The sequence below is a fragment of the Pongo abelii genome, chromosome 9, assembly GCF_028885655.2.
Source record: "Pongo abelii isolate AG06213 chromosome 9, NHGRI_mPonAbe1-v2.0_pri, whole genome shotgun sequence".
In the NCBI taxonomy this organism is placed as follows: domain Eukaryota; kingdom Metazoa; phylum Chordata; class Mammalia; order Primates; family Hominidae; genus Pongo; species Pongo abelii.
In genome coordinates this window covers 66238363-66257120 of record NC_071994.2, presented here as the reverse complement: position 1 = coordinate 66257120, position 18758 = coordinate 66238363, and the positions used below count along the sequence as shown (strand labels likewise).

At 40.9% G+C, this 18758-nt stretch overlaps 1 long non-coding RNA gene across 1 annotated transcript in view; it reads left to right on the top strand.

The window, feature by feature from the left end:
• Positions 1-14555, top strand: part of LOC134759414 (uncharacterized) — a 55240-nt gene extending 40685 nt beyond the window's left edge. The window contains exon 3 of the long non-coding RNA XR_010135482.1: positions 14440-14555. This is a non-coding gene — a long non-coding RNA (uncharacterized LOC134759414). The remainder of the gene's footprint in view (positions 1-14439) is intronic.
• The last annotated feature ends 4203 nt before the right edge of the window (positions 14556-18758 follow it).

The following is an 18758-nucleotide window of genomic DNA, read 5'->3' as shown; positions in this document are numbered from 1 at the left end:
ACAAGGAGATGTATACAAAGATGTTGAACATAGCACTGTGGGTAACAGAGAAAAGTGGAAACAACCGAATTAATTGTCTCTCATCATGTTGTTACATAACTGTTAATGTAAGCTGTGGTTTATTCATAAAATGGAATGCCATGTGCAATGAAAGTGAATGAACTAGATATACATGTGTCAATAACTATACATCTCAAAAATATAATACTGAGTGGAAAAATGTGGCCAAAAGACACATGTGATATGATAGTATTTATGGAAAAATGGTACAAGCCTGTAGCAAATTGTATAGGTTTGTAGTGATGTGCAAAAACGTGAATAGGAAGGAAACACTCCAACTTCAAGAAATGACAACCTGTGGAGAAGCAGGGAAGAAAAAGAGATAGGGATACTTTCGCTGTATATTTTTTATTTTTTTTAAAGATGAGCGGAAACAAATATGGCAAATGTTAACATCTGTTTAATGTCAGTGATGGGTACATAAGCAAGTTATTTACTATTTAGTCGTATTGTCTGTATGTTTGAAATATCTCATAATTAAACATTTAAAAACAAGAATGAGGGAAAGGGATGGATGATTTGAAAGACATTTAAAACATTAAAAGGAAGCAAAATGTCTCTTACCTAAAGCAGGATTTGACAAAGTTTTTTTCTGTAAAGAATAAATCCTTTTGGCTTTGTGGGCTATACAGCCTCTCACAATGACTCAACTCTGCTGCTGCCACTGGCAACATATAAGTGAATGGATATGGCTGTGTTCTAATAAGGCTTTATTTACAATTCCAAGTGGCCAGTTGGATTTGGCCTATAGGCCATAGTTTGCTCACACCTGATCTAGAGAATCTTCTTGTCAGGTATACTTCTTTTCCCCCAAAGTGTGTTTTATTTTTTGTTTTAATTTTAATTTTATTTTTTTGAGATTGAGTCTCGCTCTATCGCCCAGGCTGGCGTGCAGTGGCGCGATGTCGGCTCACTGCAACCTCCGCCTCCCAGGTTCAAGCCATTCTCATGCCTCAGCCTCCCGAGTAGCTGGGACTACAGGTGTGCACCACCATACAGGACTAATTTTTGTATTTTGAGTGGAGACAGGGTTTCACCATGTTGGCCAGGCTGGTATTGAACTCCTGACCTCAAGTGATCCACCCACCTCGGCCTCCCAAAGTGCTGGGATTACAGGTGTGAGCCACAGTGCCTGGCCCAAAATGTGTTTTAAATAAAGTTCTGTGGTATAGCTGTACTCCGTATTAACCAACAGCATTTTTGTTTTTTAGACTTCTTACCACGGTCAAGGTATACAGCTGAAGAGTGGGCCCTCGTCTGTTTTCATTTTTGTTTTGCTGTGGGCATTAGAGGTCTTTCTAGGCTTCACTTAAGCTTGTTTGTGTGCACACTTTGGAAGAGCTGAAAGTGCTGCAACCCTAGAGTTACTGTTAACTGGAGCCAAGCAGAATGACCAAAACAACTAAGGATTAGCAGACATTTTTGAAACACGCAGGAATCATTAGTAGAGGCGGTTGCAACTTGGAGATCTGGTGTGTGATGGGATTATCTAGTTGGTTTCATTTTATGGGCTTAACTAGAGGCACCTTAGTGTAGTGGTTAGGGACTTCAATTCTGGGGCTAAGAACAGCACTCATCTCAAAGGGAACCCAAGCCTGTGTCAGTCATCTAGTGCAGCATAGCAAGTCACACCAGAGCAGTGGCTTCAAAACAGTTACTTTTCTCTCAAACCTAGGAGTAGATGGTTCAGGTAGGCTCTCTCTTGGTTTTAATGGGGGCTGAGGTCATCTTGCAGCCTTCCTCTCAGTCTGGGCCAGGCCTGGGAACACTCTAGCAACTGGGGGCTGGAACAAGAGACAGCCTTCTCTCTCCATGTGGACTTTCTGCAGCCTGCCTCAGACTAGTCGAGGTGTTCACCCTGAAGTCAGGGGGTGTCGTTCTTGCCACATTCAATTGAATTCCCTGCAGCAGTCACAGAGGCTGTGAAGATGAACATAGATGTAACAAATATGTTAATATATGTAAAGTTCTTCGAGCCAGTGCTTGGCACAAAGTTAAGTGCCATGTGTAAGTGTTTGTTAATAAAATAAAAGAAAAAAGAGAGGCAGGTACAGTGGCTGATAACTGTAATCCCAGTGCTTTGGGAGGCCAAGGTGGGAGGATTGCTTGAAACCTGGAGTTTGAGACCAGCCTGGGCAACATAGGGAAATGGTCTCTACAAATAATATAAAAACTAGCCAGGTGTCGTGGCACACACTTGTAGTCTCAGCTACTTGGGAGGCTGAGATGGAAGGACTGCTTGAGCCCAGGAGTTTGAGGCGCCAGCGCACCATGATAGCACCACAGCACTGCAGTCTGGGCGAGAGAGAGCGAGAGAGAGAGAGCGAGAGAGAGAGAGAGAGAGAGCAAGGGCCAGAGAGAGACTGATTCCTGAATTTTCTTTTCTTTCCTTTTCCTTTCCTTTCACTTCCCCTTTCCCCTTCCCCCTTCCCCCTTCTCCCTTCCCCTTCCTTCTTTCTTTTTCTTTTTCTTTTCTTTCATCTGTCTTACTATGTTGCCTAGCCTTGTCTCAAGCTCCTGGGCTCAAGGGATCCTTCTGCCTCAGTTTCCCAAGTAATTAGCATTACAGGCGTGTGCCACTGTGCTAGGCTTAATTCTCGAATTTTCCAGCTTGAGACTTAAATACTTACAAATAGACATAGCCTTTCTAGCTAGTCCATGGAGGGGAAGCTGCATCCTCCCAGACTCCACCTGCTGCCACTGCTCATGCCTTTCTTTTCACAGCTCTTTCCTTCACTCCACACAGATCTGCCAACAGCCTGTCTATCCGTAGCTATGTATCATCAACCATTTGGACTTGCCTTGAACTTACTCTCTCAGTTACTCAGCAATCATGGACAGAGCTCCTTCTATGAGCAGGCCATCGTTAAAGGTGCCAGAGATATAGAGTGAAGACGTCACCTTCATCTTCTGCCAGCATCTGTGAATCTGCGGCAGGTCAACTTATTAGCTTACAGATAGATAAAAATCTCAGGCCATTCACGGTTGACACCATGCAGTGGGATATTTAGGATTCTATAAAGACTGACAAGATGAGTGTATTTGTGTGTGTAGGGGAAGAAGGTGAGATTTAGAGGAAGGACGATGGATGTGGTGTGAGGATGTGTGTGTACATTTGGTGATGGGCTATCAGAGGAGGCACCATAGGAGAAGTGGTACTTGAGCTGGGGCTCAAACATGGCAGGCGCTTTCCAGGCAGACTCTGTAGGGAAGGGCATTTCCAGCAGAGGAACAGAACATGTGAGGGCTCAGAGGAAGGTTTGGTGATTATAGGCAGTTTGATAAGAGCAGAAAGAGTAGAGAGGCAGCTCCAGGAATCCTTCCCAGAATTCCCAAGTTACCCCTTACCCGTACTCAGGTGGCCTCTGGCAACATCTTGTGCCACAGGAAGGACTGAAGCTTTGAAGTCAGGTGGAGTTGAACTTAAATTTCAGCCCTGGTGCTTAGCTCCTCTGTGACATAACATAAGCCGTTTAATCTCTCTGCGCTACAATTTTCACATCTGTAAAATGGGGATAATGTTCTTTCTCACAGAAGTAGGTAGGGATAAAATGAAATGATGTGTGAAAGAACCTTTTGGCATTGTGCCTAGCATGTTGTGGTTACTTGAAAATGGTAATTATAACTCCCTTTATAGAGCTGGTGAGTTTATGTGTGTGTGTGTGTGTGTGTATGCATGTGCACATAAATATATGCACATAATCACAGGAAGTTATACGTGGAAGTTTCCTTTCCTCCTTATTGTCTAACACGGTCTCCTTAACACTGAAATAGCTTATGTCACAGCAAATAATGGGAAGCAAATTAATGTAGAGTTAAAAATAAAACTTGAGTCCAAACTATACCTCTGCCACTTACCACGTAGGTAATTCTGGTGAGTCACATCCCCTCTCTGAACCTTCATTTTATTATCTGTAAGATGGGAGATATTAAGACATAATTCATTGGGTTGGCATGAAGGTTAAATGTAGTTAATAAATCCAAAGTGACTGGCATGTTCTCAAGTACTCAAAAACTGTTTTTTGGTGATGCAAAATTGCTTTGTGTGGCATAAAACACTGTGTAAATGTAAGACATTATTATTTTGTCAAGGCAAGATTCATGTTTTCAAAGGTTAATAGATATTTCAAGTCGAGGTTTCACTTTTCTGCTGACTCTGTTGTTGGAGATGGTGCGGTAGAAGAACAATGCCTTGATTCCCTGCACTGTCGAGGGACTAACGTCGTTCTCTGCACTCTGCACAGAGCCCCAAAGCAACCCACCCAACATCACAGCAAAATGCTGCAGGGTCGTTTTGATGTTCCAGGAAGAAAGAACATGTTGGTTATTGAGTGAAATGTGTTGGAAAATGAAACATGGACAGTATAGTAAATAAGTTACATTAGCTGTGAAACATATATAATGATTCTAAGACAATTTAAAATTTGACATGAAAATTTTCTATAAAACCTATAAATTAAGAAAATTATGAGCGCCATCTTGTGGCAAGATCACCCTTAAACCATCATACCAGAGAACGCTCCTTTCCTTAGAACCTCTAACAAAGGCAAAGAACATTCATCCATCCATCCATCCATCCATCCATCCATCCATCCATCCATCCATCCATCCATCCATCCATCCACCCACCCATCTATCCATCCATCCACCCACCCACCCATCTATCCATCCATCCATCCACCCAGCCACCCACCCATCCACCCATCCTCCCATCTACCTATGCATTAATCCATCTAAAAATCTATTCAGTCATTTGTCCACTTACTCAATATTTATTGAATGCTTTCTATGCTTTGGTTGGAGAGATGCCCCCTGCTAACAAGAAGACCTCAGGAGGTGATGGCAAATACGGAAAAACCAACAGTCCTGGGGAACCTTGTTGGAGCACACTTAATCCAGTTGTTGTTGTTGTTACTGAGGTAGAGGAGACAGGCAGATAAGTCTTCCTAATGGAAGTGACACCAAAGCTAAGATCTGAGGGATAGCAAGAGTGTATTATACTAAAGAGGATGTCTCCTGTGTTCATTCTCCTCTTGGGGTGGATGTAGCTGAGAGAATAAGAGAGCTTCAGAGTCCCAATTGAGGTTACTTTTTGTGTGCTGTTAGTGCATTGGTGGCCCCTCCAGCCCCCACCTTGGTAGTTATGACAAATCAGAGAGTGTCCAGCAGATAGTGATCAGGGTGGTGGGAGGACACTTAAAGAAATTGGGAAGATCTGTGAAACGAAGTACTTGGTAAGTGGACAGATTCTATTACATAAGATTAATGCTGCCTATTAATATTAGAAGGTATTAATAGCTGCCATTATGTTAGGTTTTTCATTTAATAGGACGTGTTATACCCACATCAGCAGGGCCATGTTAGTGTGGGCTGTTGGCCAAGATGTGGGAATGGCATCATTATGTGTACCCAGACATGTAATGGTATTCTGCGTTAGGAATCTACTTCTATTATCTGATATAGGTTGTTAATTAATAAATGTATTACAGAAAAAGATGCCCAGCAGCAAACTGGTTACACTGGAGAATGGTTGGCCCAAATCTGAAGGATGAATGGCCTTTGAACATCATTTCAGCCTCTGCTCCCTTTGTAGTCACCTGGAATTAATGCTGAGCACAACTGATGTTTGCCTTAGCAAGGCATATACAGTGGCTTCAGCAGGCCTGGGCAGGGCCTGCGATTTTCAGAGCAAGTGCTGTTGAGTTCAGCACACCATCTCTTGACTTTAAACTGTGTGTCCCTTATCCTTTGCAGCACGCTTGCACTATTGTTTCCCTTATGATATAAAAGTATTTGTGTGTATCCATGTCTTCAGTAACAATGAAAACACATGAAAGATAGCCCAAAAGGGGTTGTATGTTTCAAGAAAAATGGTAGAAAGCATATTTCTTTGTGGGATTAAAAAGTATGTGTATGTATTTGATATAAATCAAGTGTGTCTGCATGTAAAAGCTTGTCTACCTCCTTCGTTCATATAGCTCTCTTGGATTTTGTGGGTATTTACTTCAGGACAGGCAGGAACTGTTCTAGGCAGTGGCCCAGAGCGAGCATTACTGACCTTGACTGTCACTCTGTCCCAGGTGGCATTCCCTTCTCAGATCCCAGCGCTGTCCACATGCAGCCAGGCCACATTTAAAGGGCCATGGATGGGGCTTAAGGGCAAAGCTCTAATATGTCAACAATTTCTTCTAATGGGATCTTCCTTCTCTTCTTTTGTATAGCTCAAGTCAGAAGTAATGTGATGTTTTATTGAGATGGCCTTGGTGTTTTATTGTCTACACTTAATTATATCTAAAATAATTTGTTTTCTCTGTGGCCAGCAACTGATCTGTGAATTCACCAGTCTGGGTCCTGCCTCTCAGCCTTTGCCACTTCACACCTGGGGCCGGTGGATTTTCAGCTGCAGGCTTGGTCCTCCAGGCCTGTTTTTAATGGTTATGGTGGGAGGAGATCAAGATACCCCAGGGATGAGCATTGGACTGTCCTGCTGCCTGGGTACAACTAAGTCTTACCTAGATCTGATGCTGGGTTTCTGCTTTTCCCTTCTGACAAAATGCTAGCCCTTGAGGACTTGCCTGAGAACCTTCTAGGACTTTATGTTCTACTCCTGTTTAACACTACTGATCATTTCAGCATTCTTCAGGAGCGTGGATTTTGAACAAGGAGGCCAAACAAAGTAAAGAAGAAGTTAGTCTAACCATTAGAATACATTAGACACACCCATTGACCAATGGGGGCAAGTGCCACCGTATTAGAGAAATTGATGATGTAATATTCAGAGAATAATAAATAGTGCTTCCAGCTTGAATGATGCATAGTCTCTTTTTAGGAGAAAACAATGCTGACAAATAATTTTATTATCATAATTATTTTAAATATACACAGATGCTAAACTAAGTATAATCCTAAAAACATAACACATGTATAAATTTAAGTATAAGCAATACTGTGTAAACATTAACATTTAACATAAAAGCTTAGACAAGCTTTTATGAATTTATAAAATACAAACAAATCCACAAAATCAATAGAATTAAGATTAATCTTTAATAGGATCAATGATATTGGTTTGCTAAAACAAAATCATTTCTTGCCATGTGGATATGGTCCTGGGGCTATGGCACAGGTTTGTGTGAGTTGGCCACGACTCTGCTGAATGTGCTGCATGCCACGTGATGACTCAGTGTGTCTGCCATCTTCCTCTATCCTAAATATCATGACACCTTTGTTTCTACAGGATGCTGTGAGGTCATTTGCTCTTCACTTGTCAATGATCACATTGTTTGTGTTGAAGTCCATCACACTCATTTTTCGCTAGTCTGAGAGAATTAAAGCAGTTCTATTTGACCCTTATGCTCTCATAAACACAAATCTACATGTGGACATAGAAATTCTGTGGTTTGAGTTGGTTATTCAGTTGACCCACAAGATATGAATATTGATTATTTTTATATTTTCATCAATATGAAAACAAATTAAAAAAACACTATCAGAATCTCATGAACTCAGAGAAAATGTCCAGAGGTGCTAGTTTGAGAAATATTGGCATGAAAAGCCCAATGGCATGACTAGCTCCCTGATATGGGGCAGGAATTGAGGGAAAGATCAGGGGCTTAAACTGCCAGAGGGTGACAAAATCAGTTTCTACCTGCTGTAATCTATATCTCATCAAAGTTGGTCTGTTCTCAGATTTACTGGCAAACTGAGGCAACTTAATTGCTCAGTCGCGTCCTGCTCTTCAACTATTATTCTGTATCTGGTATGATGCTGCCATGCCTCTCTGACAGTGACCACTTGCCATCCTGCCCAGTGGTAGGCTTAGGAATTAGGGGTCTAATCTGGCCACTCATTGTCCAGAAGTACAGACTGGAAACTCTAGTCTGAAAAATGTTTATGCTATTCTAATATTTGAAGTGTGTATCTGTATCATCAGGAGAATTTTAGATAATAGCCATTAGGAGGTCCCAAGAGAATGGCCTATGTGTCTAGTTGTAAAGGATCTTTTGGAGTAAAGAAGGAACACTGACCAAGGAAATGTCCAGACAACTACAAGGAATCCATGAGCTTGGTTGCCTTTTACAGGATGGGCAGATAAAAAGGATATGGGCTGTAACTGGCTTTGATAATGCCCCAACCCAATGAAGAATTTTGAGTTGTTAAAACATGTTGTTTCTAGACTCCAAACACTGACCCACTTGGGAGAAAATGAGGCAGCATAGTACCAGATCCACGGGATCTGTTCCCAAAGTCCTATTGACAGGCTTGGTCCACTTGCAGCTCACCCTCCATGGTCTTTGGCCAACTTTTCTGTGGTCATCATAGCTTGATGGGAGTTTCTCTTGCATCCTGGAACCAGTTGTCCACAGCCTTGCCTGCTTCAAGAGTCCGAGGACCAAACCTCAAGGAGTACCTCAGATTGTTCCCCAAGTGCTGCCACCGACCTCATTTGGACTGACGATGCACTTAACAATTTGACTTTCCACTCTTATTTTTCCTGAAACTCAATACTCCCAATTGAGTTCTACTAGCTGTATTTCTGTAAAGTAATCACAAACATTTTTTTAGAATACGGTGAAATGTGAATGAATGATTTATTGTGTACATGCATATGGCAGAATATGTGTAGTGGTTATAGATCAGTTCTGGAATTAGACAGGCCTGAGTTTTAACTTAATCTTGCCACATAGGAGCTGTATGAACTTAGACAAATTACTTAATCTAAGATGTAGTTTTCTTATCCATAAACAGGGATCATAATAACATCTATTTCATAGTGTTATTGAGAAGACCAAATGGGATAGCACAGTGTCTGGCACATAACTGGCACTCAATAAGTGGTAATTTATTATTATTAATTGAGCATTTATATATGCAGGCCTCTGGGTTAGGCACAAGGGATGCAAAGATCTCCATCCTCAAGTAGCTCACAATAGATCTGAGTTTTTCCCAGGGGCCACTCAGAAGGGGTCCAACAATCAGACAGATTTGATGTCAAATCAACTGAATTTGCGACCAGAGTAAACAGAATTTCTCCTCATCGCCCGACCCTGATTAGGATGGGATTAATTCTATAGCCTGCGTTCTAGAATTAAACTGCATATTGAGGCTGAGAACATCCAGGTGGGGAGACGGGAGGTCAGCAAGTCCGGTTTCCACAATTTCATGGTTCAGACTTGGCCTAATTTGGGAAGTCTCAGAATGGCAGCAGAGAGGCTCCTCAGCCCTTGTTGAGAGATGCTAATGAAGAACTTGTATCTCACCAATGGCTACTGCATGAGGAAGCTAGAAAGAACCTCAGGCCATTGTTTCTTACTAATGGTCAAAAACATATGCCTCAAGCATGATTCATAAAGATATCATTTTAGTCTTTGCGTCCTTATTTCTGAGTCAGTACACAAATAGCTTGTTTTCTGAAGCTTCAGGGAAGCCCAGATTGACACATTAGCCAGGAAGTAATGTGCCTTCTTTCTGGGCTGGCTGTCCACAATGCATTCAAATCCAGAAAAAAAGTAGGAATTTGTTCAAAATTTATCAATTGGGCCATTTTCTCAATGACAAACAGATGGCTCCTTTGAGTTTTTTAGAGGGAGAAGATTTTTTTTCCTTTTGTTCATCTCAGTTTTTATGGTTTAAAAGAATTAGTGTTTAATCCGAATTCTAAAATTGTTAATTAGTTTGTATTTGCTTCACTAAATCTGTTAAATAGATTTTTATCACTTTAGCTATATCTCTCTGGCAGCATCTGGTGTCAACTTTGCAGAAATAATGTTGGTTTTACAGCCAAAAATCAGAGGTTAAACCTCTAGGACTACAGATGTGACAGCATTAAAGGGAAATTCATCACCCCCAAAGCTTTCATTCCCATATAGTTTAGAATCAGCCCAAACATGAACCAATGTTCTTTTTTCCCTTTCATTCTCCAGGAGCACTGTGGCTCAGTTCCTTTTTGATTTATGAGTGTGGTTGTTGCTGATGAGATCTCCCAGGGAGACCTCAATCTGCCCCAGCCAGAGGCTTGGAAAACAGTGGAGGATCTTCTTGCTCAACCCCCTTTCTGTTGCTTTCAGGGGATTCCATCCAGGGCTAGGGCTATCCATCAATTCATTTGACAACGGGCTTGTATGAGGTGAGGGCTGTGCGGATACAAGCTCTGTAGTGTCACCTGCCGGCAGGGGGCACAATAGGGCAGAGCAGCAAAACAAAGGCAGCGTACGTTACAAACGAGCTACTTTGAACTCAACTCAGTGCACCTGGGGGAATAACTAAATGAAAGACAGCAAATCATCATAAAGGCTGGGGAATTAGAGTAACAGGGAAAAACTGTTGGGCGGCAATCAGTTTAGGTCTCTGTGGTAGGCTGAATAGCAGCCCCTAAAAATATCTACTTCTGAATCCCCAGAACCTGTGAATGTTACTTTATAATATGGCAAAGGGTATTTTGCAGATGTGATTAAGCAGCTTGCAATGGGGAGATTATTCTGGGTTCTTTGAGTGGACCCTAAAGGTAATCATGAGTGTCCTGACAGGAGAGAGGCAGAGGGAGATTCCACAGAAGAGGAGAAGGTGATGTGATGGTGGAAGCAGAGACTGAAGTGATAAACTTTGAAGATGGAGGAGGAGGCCACAAGCCAAGGAAGACAGACAGGCACCAGCAGCTGAAAGAAACAAACAGATTCTCCTTTCAAAGCCTCTGGAAGGAATTAGCACTGTCAACACCCCAACTTTAGTCCAGTGAGATTGATTTTGGGCTATGTACTACCAGAACTGTGAGAGAATAAATATGTGTTGTTTTAAGTCACCATAATAATGGTAGTTTGTTGCAGTAGGAACAAATACGGTATCTTTTCCTTGCTTAATGCCAAAGAGTTCCACTGCAGCTGCCAGAGGTATTTTACAGGGCCAAGAGGAGATAGCAGGGATCAGCATAGTGCATTGATTTCTTCAAGAAGAGCTCCTTCTTCTGAAGCCCATCTGTACTACAGGTGTGGGCAGCTGCAGCCTGAAGCAGAAATAGGACTAGCAACTGGGAAGCCCTGTGTGATTGGGGAAGAACATTTCTGAGTGTCATGGACCCTAGGCAATAGCAGACAGTGTGAGAATTCTCTGCAATCAACATATTTGCATAAATATTAGGAAGAGGCCTGATTAGCACAGTAAGCGTGACTCAGAGGAAAGTGGAGGGCAGAGGTGATCAGGGAAAAGGCTCTGAATAGGGGCGAGGACAGAGATGCCACCCTAGGCACATCCAGTGCTCTGATGGAGAGGGACTGGTTGTGAACAGCTAAGTTGCTATGGACTTGCCCTTCAGATGTAGCTGTGGACAGTGGGAGGGGAATCTGTGGGCAGACCTCTGGAGCTACCATCCCCATTTCAATCAAATGACTCCAAGTTTATTTGTTGGACACATTGGGCTTCCAGGTGGAATTTCACTTAAGAAAAAATTTTACTGGTGGAAAAAGATTTTGGGGGGTAAATTTTAATTTTGATATAATTTTACATGTACAGAAAATTGCAATAGTACAAAGAACTCCCATATACCCTTCCCTCAGATTCACCAAGTTATCATTTTGGCCTATTTGCATTATCATTTGTTCTAAGTATTAATGTTTTTTTCCTGAACCATTTGAGAGCAAGTAGGCATTATATTCCTTTACCTCCAAATATATCAGTGTGTTTTTTATTAGAACAGGGCATTTTGTTATATAACCATGGTACAATGATGAAAATTGGGAAATTTAACACTGACAAAATGCTGTCATCTAATCTTCAGCCCAAATACAAATTTTGCCAATTGCCTTTATAGCAATTTTTTCCCCCGGTCCAAGATTTGATCCTGCATTGCATTTAGTTCTCATATCTCTTCAGTCTGCTTTAATTTGGAACATTTCCTCAGCTTTTGACCTTGACATTTTTGAATAGTACAGGTCAGTAATTTTGTAAATTGTCCCTCAGTTTGGGTTTGTCTAACATTTCCTTATGATGAGATTCAGATCTTGCATTTGAGCTTGAAACTCACAGATGTATGTTGTGTCCTTCTCAGAACATGGTATTCGAAGGCACACGTGGTTGCTCTGTCTCATGGGTGATGGTGGCATTGATCCCTTGGTTACATTGGTGTCCTCCAGGTTTCCTCACTGTAAGTTATTATTTTCCCCTGTGTAATTAATAAGTAATTTTTGAAAGATACTTTAAAACTAGGCAAATATCCTGTTCCTTATTGAATCATCACCCACTAGTTTTAGCACCCACTGATAATTCTTGTGTCAAAAGAAAAAATTACAACAAATTTAGTTTAAAGATTGAATTGACTTCCATTTGCCATTCCAGAATCAGGCAACATCTCATTAAGAATGACTGTTCTACTGAGCTGAGCAGAAGAGATTGACTTTATAGGCTGAAAAGGGCTGAAGAAAGCAGAAACAGAGAATAAAAAGTGGATTGGTTGTTTCAAAGTTGCTCTTGTTATGTGGTTAAAACAGAGGGGACTTCCTTATGCTGACTCAGGTAGACTAGAATCTCTTGTTTTTTGGAAAACTTGCCTATTTCAAAGTTCAGTTTGATGACATGGCACTCAGCACAAAATTTCCATTCTGGTTTGGTCTGGTCTGCTTGGTCCTGATGCAGGAGGCTCATCCAAAACAGGGGCCTCCCATAAACTTTGTTTAACTCTCGAATCTATAAAAACTCTGATGATTGCAAAATGGCGATTTATCTAACTCCATCATTTTTTCTACATTAATTTGTTGGCATAATTCTAAAAGAAAGATCTTTCTCTTATCTCCCACTTATTTATTCACTTATTTAATTATATCAGCATACACTCATAGATTCTTATTTTATTCAATGAGTTTTTTTTGTTTGTTTGTTTTTGAGATGGAGTTTCACTCTTGTCCAGGCTGGAGTGCAATGGCACAATCTTGGCTCACTGCAACCTCCACCTCCCAGGTTCAAGTGATTCTCCTGCCTTAGCCTCCCAAGTAGCTGGGATTACAGGCACACACCACCACGCCAGGCTAATTTTTGTATTTTTAGTAGAGATGGAGTTTCACCATGTTGGCCAGGCTGGTCTCAAGCTCCTGACCTCAGGTGATCTGCCCGCCTTGGCCTCCCAAATTTCTGGGATTACAGGTGTGAACCACCGCGCCTGGCCTTCGATGAGTTTTAAGTCGTTATTATTGCTGTGTATTTTGATGTTCACATTGACCCAGATTTGGCCAGGAGAAGCCCCCTCAAATTGGCCTCTATGTTTTTTGATGTGCTGCTGCTTCTTCATTTTCTTTTTAAGCACTTCTTTACTTTTAAGATATCCCAGGTCCTTCTTGGCTCAAACTTGCAATCCTCCATTTCTTCAAGAAACCCTCAAATTATTGTAAGAGACAATGTTTAGAAGACCTGGGCCGGCACGGTGGCTCATGCCTGTAATCCCAACACTTTGGGTGGCCAAGGTGGCCAGATTGTTTGAGCTTAGGAGTACATGACCAGCCTAGGCAATGTGGCAAATCCCATTTCTACAAAAAATACAAAAATTAGCTGGGTGTGATGTGCCTGTAGTCCCAGCTACAGGGAGGCTGATTATATCTGTAAACCCAGCCGAGTTTTGGAGGCCGAGGTGGGTGGATCACCTGAGGTCAGGAGTTTGAGACCAGCACATCTACCCTGTAGGGAACCATTCTCATTAGTTTCTGGCTTATCATTTCTCAATTTCCTTTCACAACTAAGTAAGCAAATACATGTAATTTTCTTATTTCCTCTTCCTACACAAAAGGTAGAATATTATGTATACTCTTTTGCACTTTACTTCTTCACTTACAAAATATGTCCTGGAAATCACTCCATATTGCTTCATCTTCATTCTCTTTTACCACTGCACAGCACTGCATTGTGTGGATATAATTTAGTTTATTCGATAAATCTGTCTATGACCATTTAGGTTATTACCAATATTTTGCAATGACAGATAATACTGCAGTGAATAAACTTGTACATATATAATTTTGTATTTTTGCAGGCTTATTTTTAGAGTAAATTCCTAGAAGTGGGATTTCTGGAACAAAAGGTAAATGCATATATAGTGTTGTTAAATACTGCCAAATTCCTTTCCATAAGGCTGTATCATTTTGCATTCCTACCAGCAATGTGTAAGAGTGTCTGTTTCTCCTCAGCCTTGCCAACATAGAGTGTTGCCAAGTTCTAAAATTTTTGCTCATTATTCATAGGTGATAAATGTCATTTCAATGTAGTTTTAATTTGCATTTCTCTTATAATGAGTTGAACAACTTCTCATAAGTGTTTAGGGACATTTTATATCTTTTTTAGGTAAATTGTTTGTTCGTGACTTTTGCTCATTCTTTTTTATTTCTTTTCCTTTTTCTTTTTTAGAGATGGAGTCTCTATGTTGTCCAGGCTGGTCTCAAGCTCCTAAGCTCAAGCAATCCCTCCCATCTCAGGTACTCCTCATAAGCAGCTGGGACTACATGCATGTTCTACCATACTTGGCTTTATTCATTTTTCTATCAGGTGTTTTTGCCTCTGTTTTTGGCCCTCAGTTTTTTTTTTTTTTTTTTTTTTTTTTTTGAGGCGGACTCTCTGTCTCCCAGGTTGGAGAGCAGTGGCGCGATCTTGGCTCGCTGCAAGCTCCGTCTCTTGGGTTCATGCCATTCTCCTGCCTCAGCCTCCCGTGTAGCTGGGACCTCAGGCGCCCATCACCAGGCCCGGCTAATTTTTTTGTATTTTTAGTAGAGATGGGGTTTCACTGTGTTAGCCAGGATAGTCTCGATCTCCTGACCTCATAATCCACCTGTCTCGGCTTCCCAAAGTACTGGGATTACAGGCGTGAGCCACCGCGCCCGACCGGCCCTCACTTTTTAAGATTTCCTTGTGTATTATAGACATTAGAACTTCAATTGCGATATATGTTGCAGATATTTTTCTGAAACTTTTGTTTAATACCACTACTTTAACTAGTTAGTAACTAGCTATAAATATGTATGCTTGTGTTAACTGTTAATGAACTCTGTTGCTTACTCCTGTGCATGTGTGGGAAATGATTATAAACCTCAAATGTCTTTAATCTAGCTTAGATTAAAATTAAATTTAAGTGGACTTTCCAACAAATGCTATTGGAGCAATTGGACACAAAGGCAATAAAAAAAATACCCAACTCAATCTAAGTCTCATGTCTTATGCAAAAATTAACTCAAAATGGATCACAGATTTAGATATAAAACATAAAACTATAAAACTTTTAGAAAAAACAAAGAGGAAAATCTTTGGGATCTAGAGCTAGGCAAAAGTGCTCAGACTTGACGACAAAAGCACAATTTGATAAGTTAGATCTCATCAAAATTATTAACTTTTGCTCTGTGAAATCTCATGTAAAGAGGATGAAAAAACATCCGCGGACTGGAAAAAATTATTTGCAAACCACCTATTTGACAAAAGACTAATATCTAGAGTGTATAAAGAACTCTCAAAACTCAACAGCAAAAAAGCTAACCTATCCAATTAGAAAATCGGTAGAATGTATAATATCAAAATAATGGCACAACCACTCTGGAAAACAGTTTAACAGTTTCTTTTAAAAAAATGCAACTACCATACCACCTAGCAATTACAGGTTCAGGCATTTCTTCCGGAGAAATACTTACATTTACAGAGAAACCAGTGCAGATATTTATAGCATCTTTATTTGTAATAGCTAAAAACTGGAATCAGTCCAGATGTCCTGCAACAGTTGAATGGTTAAACTGTCTGTGGTACATACATATCATGGAATACTACTCAACCATAAAAGGACCGAGTGCAGTGGCTCACGCCTGTAATCCCAGCACTTTCGGAGGCCGAGGCGGGCAGATCACAAGGTCAGTAGATCGAGACCATCTTGGCTAACACGGTGAAACCCCGTCTCTACCAAAAATACAAAAAAATTAGCCAGGCATGGTGGCGGGTGCCTGTAGTCCCAGCTACTCGGGAGGCTGAGGCAGGAGAATGGCACGAACCTGGGGGGCGGAGCTTGCAGTGAGCGGAGATCGCGCCCCTGAACTCCAGCCTGGGCAACAGAGTGAGACTCCGTCTCGGAAAAAAAAAAAAAAAAAAGAAAATGGGCAGAATGTATAATATCAAAATAATGGCACAGCCGCTCTGGAAAACAGTTTAACAGTTTCTTTTAAAAAAATGCAACTACCATACCACCTAGCAATTACGGGTTCAGGCATTTCTCCTGGAGAAATGCTTACATTTACAGAAAAATCAGTGCACAGATATTTATAGCAGCTTTGTTTGTAATAGCTAAAAGCTGGAATCAGTCCAGATGTCCTGCAACACTTGAATGGTTAAACTATCTGTGGTACATACATATCATGGAATACTACTCAACCGTAAAAGTAACAAACTACCTGTACTCATATATGCAACAATTTGGATAAATCTATAGGGAATTTTTCTGCATGGAAAAAGCTAATACCAAGAGGTTGCATACTGCATGATTTCATTTATATAACATTCTTGAAATGAGAGCATTTTAGAATTGGGAGACAGACTGATGGTTGCCCAGGGTTAGGACCTAGGGGAATGCGGTTGGCGCAGGAGGAAGATAGGTGTGATTATGAATGGTCAGATGAGGGATCCTGGTGGTGTTGAAATGTCTTCACTGTGTGGTGGAGGCATGAGCGTAACACAGGTGATAACAATGTGTGAAACACCCCCCACCCCACAAACACACACAAATCAGTACATGTAAAATGGGAAATCAGGATAAGGTATGTGGATTGTATCAGTGTCAATCAGTGATATTGTACTATAGTCTTGCAAAACAAAACAAACATTTTGTTACCATGGGGAAGCTGGACATAGTGTACAAAGACTCTCTCTGTATTATTTCTTATAACTGCATGTGACTTTATAATCATCTCAATAAAAATTTCAATAAAAAAGTTAAAGCCAAAGCCTACAGGTTTTTAACAAAAACCTTGAGGAAAACTTTAAGGAGCTGTCCACCCCTGCTTTGAGAATGTAGAGCCCTGGATAAGCAATTAAGTTTTGTTGAGACCAGCACTTCTTAATTGGGGTCAGTACCACCCCGTGGGGTGTGTTTGAAAATGTCTGGGAATGGTTATGGTTGTCACATTGACTGGGGGGTGTCTTTGGTACTCAGTGGACAGGACCAAGAATGCTAAATATCCCGCAGTGCCTGGGACAATCTGACACATGGTGAGAATATTCTTAACCCCAAATGCCAGCAGCATTCCACTGAGAAACAAGATTGGATGGCTAAAATCTTAGCAACTATTTAGATAGTTTGTGCCTTAAAATTTAAGTGAAATCTATGCTTATTCTATATCTTGTCATCATAAAATTGAGTTTCTAAATCTGTTTATTAAGATGGACAAAGAGCCTTCCCTTAATATTAAACATTTTTAAAGTTTAATTTTTAAACAATAATTTTAAGCTCAAGACTAGAATTGTTATAGGAAACATTTATTAGAATATATTTATTGTAATGAAGAGTATTTCATTTTTTTTGGAGAAAACTGTCTTTTTTAATCTTTTTTAAAGTTGTGAACTATATTTTCTGCAGAAATTTGATCTTCACTTTACCTAACCTTAACCTTAACCTTAACCCTTGTGATGATGACATCACTGATATTGTGCTAATTAACTCAATTAGTATAAACGGACAGTGTGAAGTACTTTAAAAGAGAAGCATAGCTGGAGATAGGTTTTTTTCAAAGTTTATTTTACAACTAAAATATAGTGAATTTGATAACCTCAAAAACATAATAGAGAATCTCTTTTTCATGCTATTTCTCAGTAAGGTTTTTTAGCTCTTCTCATTTAATTTTTTTCTTGTCTTTATGAAGTCCTGAGATAAATGAGCCATTTCTGGAGGAACAATCCAGATGGCTTTTGCAGTCACCATCCTGGAGTATGAATTGAGGAGGAAGGCGTTCTTTTCAAAATGAGTCACAAGCAAAACTCCTCCTGGTTGGTCATCCATTCTCTGCCCTGACATGTTGTGTGCAGAAACCCATGTGACAGCATGAGTGTGTTGTGTGGATATGTGCTTCCCAGGACAGGACTATGTACAGGGGAGTTGTACAGACATGGAGTGTACAGATACACTGTAGAGACAAATGTTAAAGAGACATAGAATGTGCAGAAATTGGATTGTAGAGATAAGAACTTCACGTACAGGAGTTACAAAAGCATGGTATGCAGATTGGATTATTGAGATGCAGGTTGTCTAGACACTGGCCCTGAAGGCATAGGTTGTGTAGACACAGCCTGGGACCAAGCTCTTTGGTCCTGGCCTTAAAGCAGGGTGTGCAGCATGAGTCCAGTGATGGTTGCCTGGCCATGTGCCAGAAGTGGGACTCTGATGTCTGTGCAGAGGGTGAGGGCAGGAAGGTATATTCTGCCACTCTACTTTGAGCACTGGCTTTGAAGCTTTCCCTCCAATGCCATTCCCACCCCCAAGGGACTCAGGAAATGACTTCTGTCTTTTCTTTGATAGAACAAAGAAAGAGAGAGTTCTAATAGATGAGAGAGAGAGAGAGAGAGAGAGAAAGAGAGAACACCAGATTCAGACACAGAAGGTTCTCAAGGATGACCATGTTAAAGTCTGGGCTTCAGCAGGTCTTACAGACCACCAGGGGTCAGTCTTGGGTCCTACAAGAGGAAGCCAGGAGGTATTTGCTCAG